Consider the following 14,795-nt stretch of genomic DNA (forward strand, 5'->3'; position numbering starts at 1 on the left):
TTAGAAATATTTAAGCAGAGGGAGGTTATGAGGGACCCCTAGCAAAGGCACCTGCTTGTGTTGGAAAGACTGATGAGCTGGACTGATGAGGTGTCCTTTGGTACTGGAGCCTTGCTGATGCTCCGGCTGGGGTTTGTGCCGGGGAACCAGCAGCTTGTGGCAGGCGTTACCTGGGTGGGGTTGTGCACCTGGGGAGGCTTGTCCTCACTCCCTCCGAGGGGCGCTTGGGAACTCCTATTGTCTTTGCTACAGGGAGATTTCCCTGCTGTCTGGAAAGGTTTATTTTTTAGAGTGATAGTGGGTAGAGAATTCAATACAGATGGATCTATTTCTCTTTCATTAGCTCTTTTAAGATGCTTGTTTAAATGTGTTTGCTTTGCTTTTCAAATGGTAAATGTCAGTGTTTCAAATATCACTGTTAGTAAAAAAAAAAAAATAAAAAAAATAGGTCTTTGAAAAAGCACAGGCCAGGACTTCGTTCAAATGCTGGTCTAAAAATGGCAAAGGTGACTCTGGATGTGCATGAAAAGGGGAAGATGCGGAGAAGAGTCGGGGTTAGTTTACATTCAGGACAGGTCCCTCTCCTGCCAGGGCGCAGCCCAGAGTGGGTCCTGCAGAGGGGGCAGTGGCAGGGGAGAGCTGTGAGTGGGGCTGGGTGCTGGTGAGGGTGCCCTGACTTCTGCAGTGAAAAAAAACATGCGTTTGGGAACAGGGTAAGGGTACAGAGGGAAAACCCTGAGGGATAGACTTGTGTATGCTCCCGCGGAGTTTGTTTCTTACTGAGGAAACAGTGGCCTTGGGGGTGAAACACTGACTGGGCTGGACAGAGCGCTGTGCTAGCAGAAATACTACTCCAGTGTGCCATCACAGAAGAACCTTGGCACTTCCAATACCCTTCAATACTTCTGTTTCCCACCCTTCTGTCCCTACACTTCACCCAGTCCTGACTGTGTGGTGGCAGTGCTGAGCAGAGCCTAAACCCCATCCTCCGTAACCCTTCTCTAGGTCTGTGTGGCTTGGTGGGTAAAGCACAGGAGACCATGAGCGCTTCTCTAACCCTGCAATCCCACCTTTGTTCCTGGGAGTGGAGCAAGTCCAGGAATATTTAGTGCTCATTGCTGTTGGTTTTAACCCTCCCATCTCTTTGCCAGCGCCAGCTTTAAACCGCCCACAGGAGATATGCAGATAGGCACTCTCATTTCTCAGATGATGCAGAAAAGATGTGAATGGCTTGATTTTCCAAAGTGCCTGGCTGTATCCGGCAGGGGCTCAGGGCAGCCTGCCGTGCTCAGCACCCGTTTGGATGAGGCCACAAGCACTACCGTCCAAAAAGGACAGCAGGGAGCGGGTGATGGCAGTGGGGCTATCGCTGGGAGAGCTTGCCCTCTGTTTCACTGCTCGCAGCCCTACCCTTTTGTGCATGCATTGATGTTTTTGAACAAGCCAAATCCCTCTGGGTCTCCATGCTGTTAGCATGTTTCCCCCTTCCCCAAATTACTCAGTAAAAAGGTTTGATTAAACAAATGTGAAATCACCAGCAGGACACTGGGAGGTGATACGGCCATCTCACCTGTCCCTGATCTCATGGTCTCGCAGCCTGTCCGTGGCCGGTGGGGATGAATGGTGGATGGGGAGGCTTCGTACCATTTCCCGGAGCTGCGGCAGCAGTGCCGCCGTGGGCATAGCGCCAGAAGATAGCTTCTGCCTTGTAACTGAATAAGAATCTAAGGAAATTTAGCTTGCAAGTGTACGATAGGGCTCTTCTGTGTGAGGGGAGATGGGAGCCCCAGAGCCGGGTGCCTCGGGTGAGATTCTGTCTGAGTTTGGCTGGGTGGATGAGGATGCGTGTCCTCGCTGCTGTGAGTGCCAGTCCCAAGAGGAGCTGGGACTCATTCGCACTGCATCTCTGAAATGGGGTGCTGAGGAAGAGGAGGAGGCAGGGAGGAAGAGGGGGGGGAGAGGAAAAAAATAAAAGATCTGTGACAAAATCATGCGACACCCACGTAAATATTGTTTGTATGAATTGGGTCCTTCATCTTTTGTTAGCAGCAGCTTGTTAATTAACAGCAGATTAGTGCTGCTTTCTTCTGACACATGAATATATTTTGGGCTAGAAAATACTTGTACTCAATAAAACTGTGTGGCTGAACAATTCAGAAAGTACCAGCGGAGTGCCGTAATGGATTCCCTTTTCATCCCCTCCCCCCGCCTTCTCCTCCTCCTGCTCTAAATGCAAGCAGATTTCTGCAGTCTAGTGCAGAAGAGACATGTTAAACACAGCTAAATAAATCATGTTTACTCTTGGCGTTCTTGGTAGTGAAAAATCTGTTGGCTGTTTTTGCTTCCTTATTTCTCAGCATTTGCTTCCTACCTGTTTTTGAGCCTGTGCCCAGAAATAGTAGTTTTGTCAAACGAGTGGATTATGCCAACCAGCAGTTCCCTCTGCCAAGGAAGCTGCTGGATCGCAAAACCTGGTGACTTCTTTCTTACAGTGACACTGAGATTCTCCCCCTTCCTCCCTCCCATATTAGAATATAAAATAAAAGTATTAAAATATGGAGAGGGAGAAAATGTAACCAGATCCTGGCAGTTTAAGAGCCCAGATTAAGGAAAGTTAAACTTCTGTTCCAGAAGCACTCCCTTAAGCTGTTTGTGGAAGCGAAAGCACTGCAGATAGCAATAATAGGAACCAGACATTTTCCCTTTCTTGTTATCATTCCTTGTCCCACTCCCCCCGCCCCAAATGGATGTGGGTTTTGTTTCAGTGTTATTATTATTTTTTTTTTTCCCTCTACAGAGAGCTTTACGGCTGGGAGGGAGAGTTAACTAAGCCTTTATTTTAACCAAGTCTTCTCACGAGTCTGCTATTGTAGGCACTGGGTGAACTCTGGCTACCAAAGCCAAATTCTGGGCAGCCCCATAAAGCTCCGGCTTGGGTGAGGGCTGCCGGAAGGGCTGAGCTCCCATTGCAAGGTGGGCTGAATGTCGATGTGACAAAACTGTGCACAGCTATATGTGCGTGTGTAGTTATAGATATGTTTGTATATACATATATGGCCCACCTACTGTTGTCTTCAGAGCCACATCAAGTGGAGGGGAGTGTAGCCCCAAAGGTAACTAATTCCATTTTCATGCAAACCTGGGTATTAAGTGCTCCTCTTTGGCCTCAGGTGGCACTTTTTAGCCTGGACCCATCCTCCTTGCTGCTGTTAATCCCAGACACCAGTGATCCTAAATGTGACTGCAACATGGATTACGAGGCTGGTGGACTCTCCCTGTTTGGTTTTAAAATTAGAAAAAAGATCCTTTTTCCCATCAGAGCTTTGCATGTATTTACTCTTTGATCACATTGGAAGGGCCTTATCCTGTCTCCAGAGAAGCTTTAGTTCAGCTTTCAGTGGTAACAGGGATCTGGCCCGGGCTGAATATTAGCATTTTAATGGCTTACTTAAAACCCTGTTGCTGGTTCGCTTGCAGGGCTCCCGGCAGGAGGAAAGTCCAGCTCTGGGGTTTTGCACAGCGCTGTTGCAGGCTGCAATGCCTGCTGAAAGAGAGGAGTAGGGATGGCCCATTTGTCATAGATTATTAGTATTGTCAATAATAACATGTCTACAGAAGGCAAATTAATTCCTTCTTCCACTTTACTAAGTCCAAGAAATGTCAGATCAGTTTCAGAGCAAGGGAAAAAAATAAACAGAATCAAAGTTTGTATGTTATGATTCCTCTGAATTTCTGGTGGGAATACTCTGCGATAGAAATGATATTTCCATAGAGGCATTGGCTGCCAGTTTGCTTAATTACATTAAGTAGCGGTATAAACCTCGGCAGAACATAAACCTCTGTTACAGTCAGTCATTAGAATATTGAATCATAAGGAATAATGATACCAGTGCTAACCTGTTATAACAGTCTTTATTATATTAGTGATTGAAGTGTTATTTAAAAAATAAGGTTTGTTGTAGTGGTTTAGGTGTGCATGTATATTTTCTCTGATCACCTATTAAGAGACCGAAGACTGGATTTGAATTTATTATAGAGAAATAAAAGGCTTGCTTAGAGAAAGACCTATTAGATTGTTGCTTATGATTTTACAATTTGATTCCGCTTGTCCTTAAGGAAGGTTCATAATGCTTACTTCGGAAATGCTATCTACATCTAGAAAATTAGGGTTAAAAGGACTACTTTGTTGAAACTAATTACAGGCTAGTTCAGTTTTTTAGTTGGTGACATTTTAGAGATTTTGCTTGTAATGCAAGAGGTTATAGAAAGATTTGGTTAGACCGTGATATACAGCAGTAAGCAGCTGTTTGAGTATATTGACATTTTCATCTGAAATGAAACAAAAACCCACTAGCCTTTGTTTTACTGGGGTGATAAGTATGAATTTAGTATCGCTTCCTCATCCTAACCATGAATGTTTGAAGAAGTTATTTTGCTTCACCTCGGTTTGCACAGTATCTCTGTATTTTTTTTTTTGTTGTTTTTGTTTTTTCTTTTTTTTTTTTTTTGAATACGCTTTCTTAGGTAATCAACTTTAGCTTTCATTTCAAGCAGATCTGATAATCAAAAGCCTTTTTGTGTCTTATACTTTTATGGAGAAACATGTATTTCTGTACAAATAAATGGATGAACTGGGAGTTATGTGGGAAAAAATACACCTCAGAAAAAATGTCATGTATGCAGAATGGTTTTTGCTTTCTTGTCTTTGCTCTCAGTTTTGTGTCATACTGAAAAGAGTTAAGGGATTATTTTTATACTGCATTTGTGTTTTACTCTCCTGGTGTAGGGTTCAGTTATCCTGTCTAATTAGTACGTGTGACTGGCCAAATTCTGCTTGGATCCAAGTCTTTGGGTGAAACTTTTCATTGTCCTATTTAGCAGCAGGATTGGGCACAGGCTCGCAACATGCTTCCTTGTGCAAATGAAACGTCGGTTTATTATTTCCTTTTTTTAACCTACATTATAGTCTGAACTAGATTCCTCATTGCTGGTTTATTTGTCTGCTTTCTTTCATTATTGAAAAGCTGGTTAATTTTCTAACCTCTTTTCCATTCAGAGCATTATTTACTCAGTTGTGTTGGTGTCCAGTAAATTGAAGACTGAAGCTTTAGATTTTCAGGGTTCCCCTCAGTTGGTAGATTGTTTTACCATCTACAGCTGATTGCTCTGCTCATTTAATTTGACAGATTCAGTTATCAGACTTGGACCCGCTTGCACACACGCAGCTGGATTGATTTTCCCCTGAGAGATCCAAAACTCAAAGGAAATCCTCATTTAAAAAATCTCTGTTGCTTTCCACTCTCACCGTGGTTGCTCGGCCTGTTTTGCTTATTTAAGTTTGCTTGGTGTTAGCGAAATGCTCTGCTGAGCGTGAATGTCCTCCATGCATGGGAAAAATTTGCAAATTATAAACGTGCATGTTAATGGGACCCCCCAACACCGTTAGTGTATATTACTGTGTAATGTATGCATTCATGCTAGGCAGGTAAACTGTTTTTCACATTGAAATTCAGCACTTATAAAGTGCCTACACTTATATTGCTTTTGGCAAGGGGTGAGCCAAAAAAGCAGGAGCTGTGATTCTCTCCCAGAGCTAATTGTGTCTGTGTATTAAGTTTGTCCATCTGTGCTTTGCAGGGCCATCAGCATCACCTGGTAGTCCTTCATATTTCCAGCAGTGAAGCAGTTAACAGTGCTGCTGCTTGGAACATTGCTTTTACAGACTCTTTTCAGCTCCCAGGACATTTAATGAAATCAGGTGGATGTCATTAGCTGGTTTTCACAGATGGGGAGACTGAGGCACGGAGAGGCAGGGTGACTTCATCTGCCCCTCTTTCCCCAAGTTCCCCTCCCTTCCAGGAATTGTTTTTGCTACCGAACAGCTGAAGAGCTGCTAAAGCCTCAGCCTGCCTAATTCTACCAGTGATTCTGCCACTCAGTTTGCTGCTGCTACTGACTCTTGCCTATCTGGGGCTCTTCCCTGGCCACTTCATTTACCGCATTTTAGCACTCTTGACCATGCTTTAATGGTCAAACCCTCAGATTATTTGTAGTGGTATTTCTCTCTCTAGCTGCCTGACTGTATATATTTTGCCCTTTGGAAACAGCTCTTTCCATCCACTGAGTTCCTTTATTAATTTGAGGGCCTGTTAAATTGTTACAATCGTCTATCGGGGTGGTTTCAATTACATCAGGAATATTTGCTGGTATATAGAAACATGGTATAATCAGGACTAAAAATTTTAATCCCCACAAGGATTTTTATAACGATTGAAACTCCCCAGGACTTAATTACAAGGGTTGGGGAACAAACTTGGGAAAATTGATGAACTGTTTACTGTCAACCCTTTATGCCTTTGGAAAACGAACTCCACAGATCAGGGTGATTATTGTTATTTGTTAGTTTATTGCGGTAGCTTCTGGACATTGCAGTTCAGATCAGGGCACCATTGTGTGAGACACTCTGCACCCCTGGAGCGAGAGCTGGGCTCTGCTCGGAGGCGTTTGGGGCAGAACAAACCAGACACAGAGAGGGTGGGAAGGGGAAAGCTGAGCTCTGGGGGGGGATGTGCCAAACCCCCAGTGGCTCCTCCCCTGGGGTGTGTGCCCTGGCCCCTTTCCCAGCCCAGAGCCCTGTCTGAAAGACCACCACCCTGAGGTGACAAAATGCTCTGGTTCCCTGTATCACATCTGTTGATATGCTGTATTTACTTATCTCTCATGGTGTTTTAAGCTCGGTCCTGCCCTTGTTTCCCATCCTCTTGCTCCTGGTTGCTCTCACAGCAGAGGAGCAAAGCCTTGCGTCACTGGGGTGGGCAGAGGGGACGGCAGGAGGACGCGATGAATGCAGCCTTGGGGGAGGCACGAGCCCTTTTTCTTGTGTGTTTAATGGGGGTGAGCCAAGGTGCTTCAGTTTTCCCCTTAGCTTCGTGTTCAAAGCACAGAAAAGGATCTGGGAGCAGGTTTGGATGAACATCAGGTGGGAGGGGGGATGGCTGGTCCTGCAGGAGTCCTCGCAGGGTCCCGGCTCATGGTGGAGCTGCCGATGCTGCCATGTGGCACCTGGACACCCCCACAGGCCACCCACTCCAGCCCTTGAGCGAGTCCATTGACAACCCACACCCCTATTTCCTAAAAGATGAGTTTTGGCACTGCATAAGCAGTCTTGTAGGCGTAGTGTGGGCTGCTTCTGGGGATCCACATGGTCTTTTAGGTAAGTAAAAATCTCCACAGTTTGTCCTCAACATCTGAGCCTCCAAAATGCCATGTGCAAATATGTGGACAACATAAAATGTAGATTTCTACACAATGAGAAGACTTGCATGCTCAAAACAGGATATTTAGATATATTAGGATATGTATTAACCGCACGGGGTGTTCCAAGCTCCGTTTATTTATCTTTGTAAAGTGCTTCCAGATCTTTGCATGGAAGGCACTAGAGAAATGAAAGGCATATTATTATTATTATTGTTATTATTGTTGTTGTTGTTGTTATTATTATTATTACAGCATCTAACTACTGACAGGCAACCACAGCTGCACGCTCAATTCAAGCCACTTAAATTTAGAGGCTGACTTTTACAATATTGACTCGTAATACCTTTTCCTATTGACTCCATATGCTGAAATGTGTGTTCACCTGCCCTGCTGAAGTATCATTATTCTCCAGAAATATGTAAATGGGGTTCTTTCAAAGAAAGGGAGAAAATGTGGCATAAATATTAAGTATTCACATTTATGTGCTAGAACTCAACTGCCATTTAAGACGGGCTTCAAAGCAACCAACTGTATGAGCTGGTAGTTGCTTCTCTGTCATTAAAAAAATAAAATGCATTGATTAAAATAAAGCCAAGGCATCTCATAGAAAAAGGATAACATTTATAGCGTTCAAGGGTCTGACAGGAGCTATGAAGAGCCCAGGAAATGGAGAGCTGAGTTTCACAGTCAAGCGCTTGCATCAGTGCGGTTGTGCACAGCCGCTGCCGCCTGTGCGCGTTATGTAATGTCACACCTCACCCGCCCACACACACCTCAAGACAACAGGCATCTTCCAAAGGGCTTGGCATATTCGGAGGGAAGACTCCCAGCAATACCCCTGCATGGTGTTTAACCTTATCTTTACTTAGGGTTGGGTGTTTCTTTATTTTTTTTCTTTTCTTTTTTTTTTCCTGTTTTTCTCCTTCACCTCTCTCTTTTTATTATTTTTTTTCTTTCCCTTTTTTCCTTTTCTTTCCTGTGGAATGTAAGTAGTGGTTTTTTTTGTATCTCCAAAAAAAGGAGCAGATATGGGGGAAAAATCCCATTAGCTCCATGATGTGTTTTCACGGCAGCTCTGAAGGTTCCGGTCATGGCCGTTTTGTGTGTTTTGTAGCATTATCCTCATGCTGTTATTCTTACTATTATTTTTCTTTTTTTTTTAAGTAGAGTTGAAATGTTACATTCTGAAGACACCAGCTAATTATTAAATGGCACTTAGACTATTGCTTTCTTTAGATTTTAAAACAGGAAATAATTAACCAGAGGTTTTAAAGATCTGCAGAAAAGCCAAACAGGCCTGTGAAACCACAGGATCTAATAAAAAAAAAGGTGAGTCGGTTTTCCAATGCCTTAAGAGTTTGAAGACATCCTAACTCTGTCTTTTGAGTAACAGAAAGAGCTCAACCACATTTCATCCTTGTATAAGGTAGCCCTGAAGTTAACTGCTTTTCAAAAAAAGACAAAAAAATAAAAGGATGTTGCTGGCTGCTAATTAGAAGTATTTTAACTGCAAAATCATTTTAGCAGCTAATATTGTTATTATGTGCTTCAGTGTGAATCCCTAGTTGAGCTGTGAAACTGTGAGATCCGGAACTTATCAGACATTTTGTAACATGGTTGGATTTTTGCATCGTTGTTCAGAAACCTGTGAGTAGTGGAGGACCTTTCTGGCTCAGACATGGAAAACACGTTTCTTACCAACTGATTACCAGAGTGGGCAGCTGAGACCTCCTTAACCCTCCTTTTGCACTTTTTTTTTTTCTTTTCCCCCGACAATAATATTTCTTCTTTCTGTTGCACTCCCTCACTCCTCTCCCAGACAGTGGTCAAACCCCACGGTGCACCCTCTAGACGAGGAAAGGGATTTAACGGCAGGGACTGGCCTTGGTTATTTCGAGATACTTTTGACTCCTGCCTGTTGTATACAAGAAGTTGGCGGTGCTCAGTAGCCCTTAGGCTCTCAGCATCAGGCAGGCTCCTGCTTTTGAAAAGCAATAGCCCACAGCAGACAGTGGACTTAGCCATCATTTTCCTATCTCTTTCTCACCCAGGATTCTTACTTTGTAATTGCTGGGTTGGGTTTCTCAGGGTTTGGACTTCCCCCCCCCACCCCGCATCTTATTGCATTGGTTGCTTTTATTCTCCTTCGCATTCTAAAACAAAGTGACTGATACAATATTCAAACTGATGAAAAAGAAGGGGATTTTTTCCCCGTTATTTGCTCAGATTTGAATTGGGTTATCTGCCTATCTTGTTTATAAAATTTTGTGCTGTCTTTTCTGCACAGACTGTGACTCCCAAATCTTCCACAGCTCCATTTCCATATTCCTGCGTGCTTGTTCTTTGTTAATCACTTGGCAAGCGCTTATTTGAATATTAAAAATTTCTTTAATCATCAAAGGCAGGAGCACAGCTTCATGAATATTCATATTTTTTTCCTCCTCAGACTGGATTCTAGTTCATTACCCTGCAGTAAAGCCAAACAGTCATCAATCGCGCTCATTACAGCCGCTGGCGTTTTGATTGGCTGCCTGCTGCTGGTAGCCCGCGTCCCCCATCCTCCCGCTCTCCTCCATGAGCTGTCGTGTACCTGCCAACAACAACAACACAAAAAATATATCAACAATGCAAGAATAAATTTCTCCGGTTGAAAAACAACTTTGCAAACTTGTCAAACAGTCCTTGTCACTATTTTTTTTTTTTTTTTGGTTTTACACCAAAAAATTAAAAAAAAAAAAATTAGTAGGGAGAAACTTGAGCTTTAGAGATGAATATTTGTCAAGAGAGTTGACGTAAGTTTCATTTGCATAATGACTTTGTACTTCTGCATTAATAAAATTTGCATATGAAGCCATGTTAATTACTCCTGATCATGCTTTTTGCATTCATGCATAGTAATTTTCTCCGACTTGTGAGAATTAATGTCTTGGCATGGGGGGAGGAAGGGGGGGAGCTGGGGTACTGTCAAATTTCTGTACCAGTGCCCCTCACTCATACTCTTTCTCCTTCTTGCTCACCATGTCGCTGTTCTTGATCTATGACTTATTTATGCATTATCATTTGAAATTCTTGGGAGAAAGAAATTTATCAATTCAAAGGGAATCCTTGTCTGTCAAAACAACAACAAAAAAATCCCTGTGCAAAATATAACAAGAAATCCCTTCCCTACCCTTCTTCTTTCCCCAATGCAGCCTTTCCAGCTTGAACGAAGTTTTAGGCTTAGCATCATAAGTTGGTGCAGGGGAACGGCTCCAAAACTGCCATGTGTGTATGTGTGTGTGCTGGGGGCAGAGGTGAAGACTGGTGTGCAGGTGTGTCTGGTTGAGCACCGGCCTCCACGCATGTGTACTGTGGCACGTCTGCCGATGCCATTGTGTCCTTCTGCCTTTCCTGCGGGATGCTGTGTATGTCTGCCACTTGCGGGGTGTGCACGCCTTGCTCTGCTGGTTGCTGTTGGAAATGTTTGTGCATCTGTGTCTCTGCGCACGGTGTGTGTGTACACGTGCATGTATGTGCACGTTTGCTTTGTCAGCCCTGTTGGTATCTGTATAAAAATCCATGAGAGAAAGATAATAATATCAGGTGGGAAGTCAGTATAAGGGGGTGTAACACAGATGAGACAAATTCTTTTAAGAAAAGCTTGGAAAAAAATCTCTTGGAAAAATTAGTGAATATATGTGTCTTTCACTTTTGGATATGTCTGCTCAAGGCTGCTGCAATGGTACATGTAAAACCCATCTCAAAACATCTGCAGTACTCTCCTTGAACACGATGGGCACAGGGCAGGGATGAGGCTGCAGTCTGCACTCTGCATTTGTAGCTGCACACTGAACAGATGTTTTTCTTTTCATTGAAAGTGAGATTTTTAATAATGAAACTGAGCTTTAGTCTCTAACCAGCTATTGATTGATTTTCCATCACCAGACAGGCACAGAGAGACACACAGAAAAACTTGGTTCGTGCCCTGTTAAGTGGCTCACACGTCTGCCTGTGCTCCCGCCCGTCTGCCTGTGCATGGACACACACCCCAGCAAGCACACAGCACCCCCAGGGATGCACCAGCTACATAGCTACTTGTGGCTGCATTTACACGCGACGCGAGACATAAAGCAAGATCTATTAAATTATAAAGGTCAGGTCCCCTGGTCTGAACCATGCTGAGGTGGGACATTGTGAATGCTGCTTGTGGCTGCATCTTTGTGCTTTGCTCAGGGACTTTCCTGCAGATGTGCCAGAGGAGCATGGTGCTTTACATATACCATATCGTATAGCCAGTCATGCCTAGGCTTAGGGAGAGGGACAACAAAAGGATGCAATTTATGCCTTGATTGTGGCTTTTGTTGTGTTCATCTGGGCTCTTATACTCATTTCCATTTTCTAGGGTCATGTCCAATTTACCTTATTTTCTTCTTTGCAAGTTTAAAAATAGCAGAGAGCATGGTGTCTGGAAGTCAACATAACCTGTGAGCTATTGCCATGTACAGGCACTGAGTATACACCGAACCTGCTTAAAGCGTAAGGACAAAAATCTTCCTTTATTGTCAGCAATGCAGATCTTTTATTTACATGGTGACAGTCCCTGTGCATGTTTCACACTCATGCTACGTGCAAAACTCCCCTTCGCATCCGTGCAGAATGAATGCAGAATATGTAATTGAGATCTGCAGTGCAGGTGAGTGATTTCCCAGTGCTGGCCAAGGAAGAAAATCCAGCCTCACCCATCATGTCAGTGATGTCTGAGTGACACAGAACTGTGTGTTTGTGTCTGCTCACCAAAGCCAGATGGAATATTTGCCTCTCAGACAGCAGCGCAGTTCTTGCGATCTGCTTTCCCTGAGTGCCAGTTGTGGCTATGCCCTTTGTGGCAGTCAGGGGCTTGCAGGAGCGTTTACTTTTTGAAACCTTTGTGCAACATGATGTGGTTGATTTGCCATAGGATTCCAGAAACTGGCTTCCCTCCCTCACCTGGTGCTGGGTGCATTGAGCAGAAAACTCTCAGCACCACTTTAGGATACTGTCTGTCTATTTACCTGTATCTCTTTTTCTTTTCATCTGTTTGTTCATTTCTGTTTGTCCATCACCTGTAGCAGTTAAGTTGAGGAATTATAAAGCCTCTGTCTTAATTTTCAGCTTTAAATATTTTCAGCTTTAAATAGTTTCAGATTTAAATATGGCAAAAAATCCCATTGGAGAAGAGTTGGAGAGGTAAAACATGGGCATGTTCCTAGCAAACACAGGCTGAGCATTTCTGAGCACCACTGTTACTCTTTCTATAGATATGAAGAGGTATCACGTACCTAATGTGGAGGACTCCTTTTCTCCATGCCTTTCCTTGAGGCCAGTGGATATGATTTTCCTGTTAATGATTTGTCACTTGACCTGACTGTATAGGACTGTCCTGATTTGTGACAAAGAAACAAACTAGATTTAAAGCGGTAGCAAAGAGGAGGAGGTATCACCTGATTTGACTTTGCTTGTTGGGGCAGACTCAGCCTCCTGGTCTGGTAGACCTACAATCTTTGTCTCTTAGCGCTGGACTCAGGAGTGGTGGTTGGACTCCATTAGCATCTGCCAGAGTCTCTTATTGTCCATTCTTCCTCTCCCTTACCAACCCCTTCCTTTCTGACAACAGGTTAGAACTTTTTAGATTTCTTCGTATACACATCAAAGAATAGAAAAAAGACCTGACTGATGTGTTCAGTTCCATCCACTTACCAGCAACTGATTCATATAGTTCATATAGTTCATTTGTTAGGCACCTTGTTAAAGTGGATTGCTGGTTTGTTCCAGTGTCTCTGTTGGAAAGCTCTTGAGGATCCCTTTGCCCAAATAGTTAGATGCCTCCTGTTTGAAATCTTAATTGCCTTTCCACTGGAGAGGAGATGTATTAGATAAGAGCAGGGCGGGCCTCCTTGTACCCACTTGGTGAGCTCTTAGCATCTTCTCAGATTCCTCAGGGCTGTGCAAATTGTATCAAGCTAATTGTCAAATGAAAGGTAGGACCCACCAGGACTAGAAGAGAGGCTGTTGCTCTCAGAGTAGCATTGTGTGCTAGGATCCATGCACCTCTGCATTAAAACCCCATGCCATTTTGAGGGATTGTACCCTTCATGGACTTCATATAGTTTGTCTGTTTGATGAGCTCCTTCAAAACCTGTAGTATGATACCAAGATGTGCAGAGGGCCAAGCGACTGCAGGACTTGTGCCCTTAGTCATGTTAGGGCTACAGAACTGTCTAGATGTGACCTGAGAGGTAGCTGTCCTATGGCCCTACTCTAAATCCTGATTTCAAGCTCACAGCTTTCCCAGCAAGGGTCCAGGCAGCTCAACATAGCCTATGATAGCCTAGTTATTTTTATAAGATTAGAAATATAAGAGACAATTGTTAAGTCACTTCAGGGAATCTTTGTTACTTTGTGCTTGTTCCCTGAAAAAAAACAAACTTGTTATTCATATATGTTACGGTGGAAGTAGGGTGGTTCATATACACATAGAAATCCATGTCTGACATCAGATTCCACATGCCTGGCACACAGTCCTGCCCAAAATGTAAGATAGATATAATGTGGATAGTAGTTACCATTACCTGCTTGTGTAGTACTTCCGGGAAGATCAAACTGCTACAAAAGCCAAAGAAATGAGCGCCACCCCCCCCCCCTCCCCCCGCCCCTGCCAATAATCCTTCCTTGTCCCACAAGCCACAGAGATGTCTTCTATTGAAAACCAGTCCTCAAAAAAGAGCACAAATTTTATCCTTGATGCTTGAAGCTTAAGTATTTACACAGGGAATTTAGGCTCTTCACTTGTGGTTTTGGCAAAAGCTTCACACAAATGTTTTGCACTGGTGGTCTCTTAGCCATTTAAGATAAACGACAAAATCAAATACAGTCCTTGCAGACTGGAGCGCTGGATGCTGTGCCAAGGATGAAGTAGCCCCGTTTACCTCACATGTTAAACTGTCAGATCAACATGCAGGCCTTGTTTCCTAACTGGGACTCTCAAGGTGGAGAGTCTTCCTTAGAAAATATTACTTTTTTAGAATTGGAGGGAGCACAGATAAATATTCCTCCTTGCTGCCATGATGTTTTTGTGTGTCTGCAAGGTGCACGTGCATGCACAGACAGAATTGCCACCATTAAAAAAAAGACCATTTGCCAGAAGTTACCCCACAATTAACACACATATTTCCTGATCTAAATACAGGGGGAAACTGTGGTTTCTGATCTACCACTGTGCGGTAACTGTTGGCAAATGGCAGCTTTTTAATGGTGACCACTCCACCACATATCTTCATCTGGGAACAGCCCTTGATTAGTAGCTGCCCTTAATTTAATAATTAAGTGGCAGGCATAGTTTTAAATGAAGGGGATGGGGTTCTTGGTGGATGTAAAGTGGTGCTATTCACTCAACTTCCCTTTAAACTCTGCCAGTTTGCGCCAGCCAAAAATGCGGCTCCTACCCGATTCTGCATGTGTGTATGTGTGTATCTGTATCTGTGCAGGTGTATATTGATATTTAAGACTTGCATCTTAGTTTT

The 14,795-nt window shown here is 43.6% G+C and overlaps 1 protein-coding gene across 10 annotated transcripts in view; it reads left to right on the forward strand.

Annotated features, from left to right (window-relative positions):
* Positions 1 to 14,795, forward strand: part of BCL11B (BCL11 transcription factor B) — a 96,012-nt gene that overhangs the window by 27,311 nt on the left and 53,906 nt on the right. The window lies entirely within an intron of this gene.

The sequence above is a fragment of the Columba livia genome, chromosome 5, assembly GCF_036013475.1.
Source record: "Columba livia isolate bColLiv1 breed racing homer chromosome 5, bColLiv1.pat.W.v2, whole genome shotgun sequence".
Lineage (NCBI taxonomy): Eukaryota > Metazoa > Chordata > Aves > Columbiformes > Columbidae > Columba > Columba livia.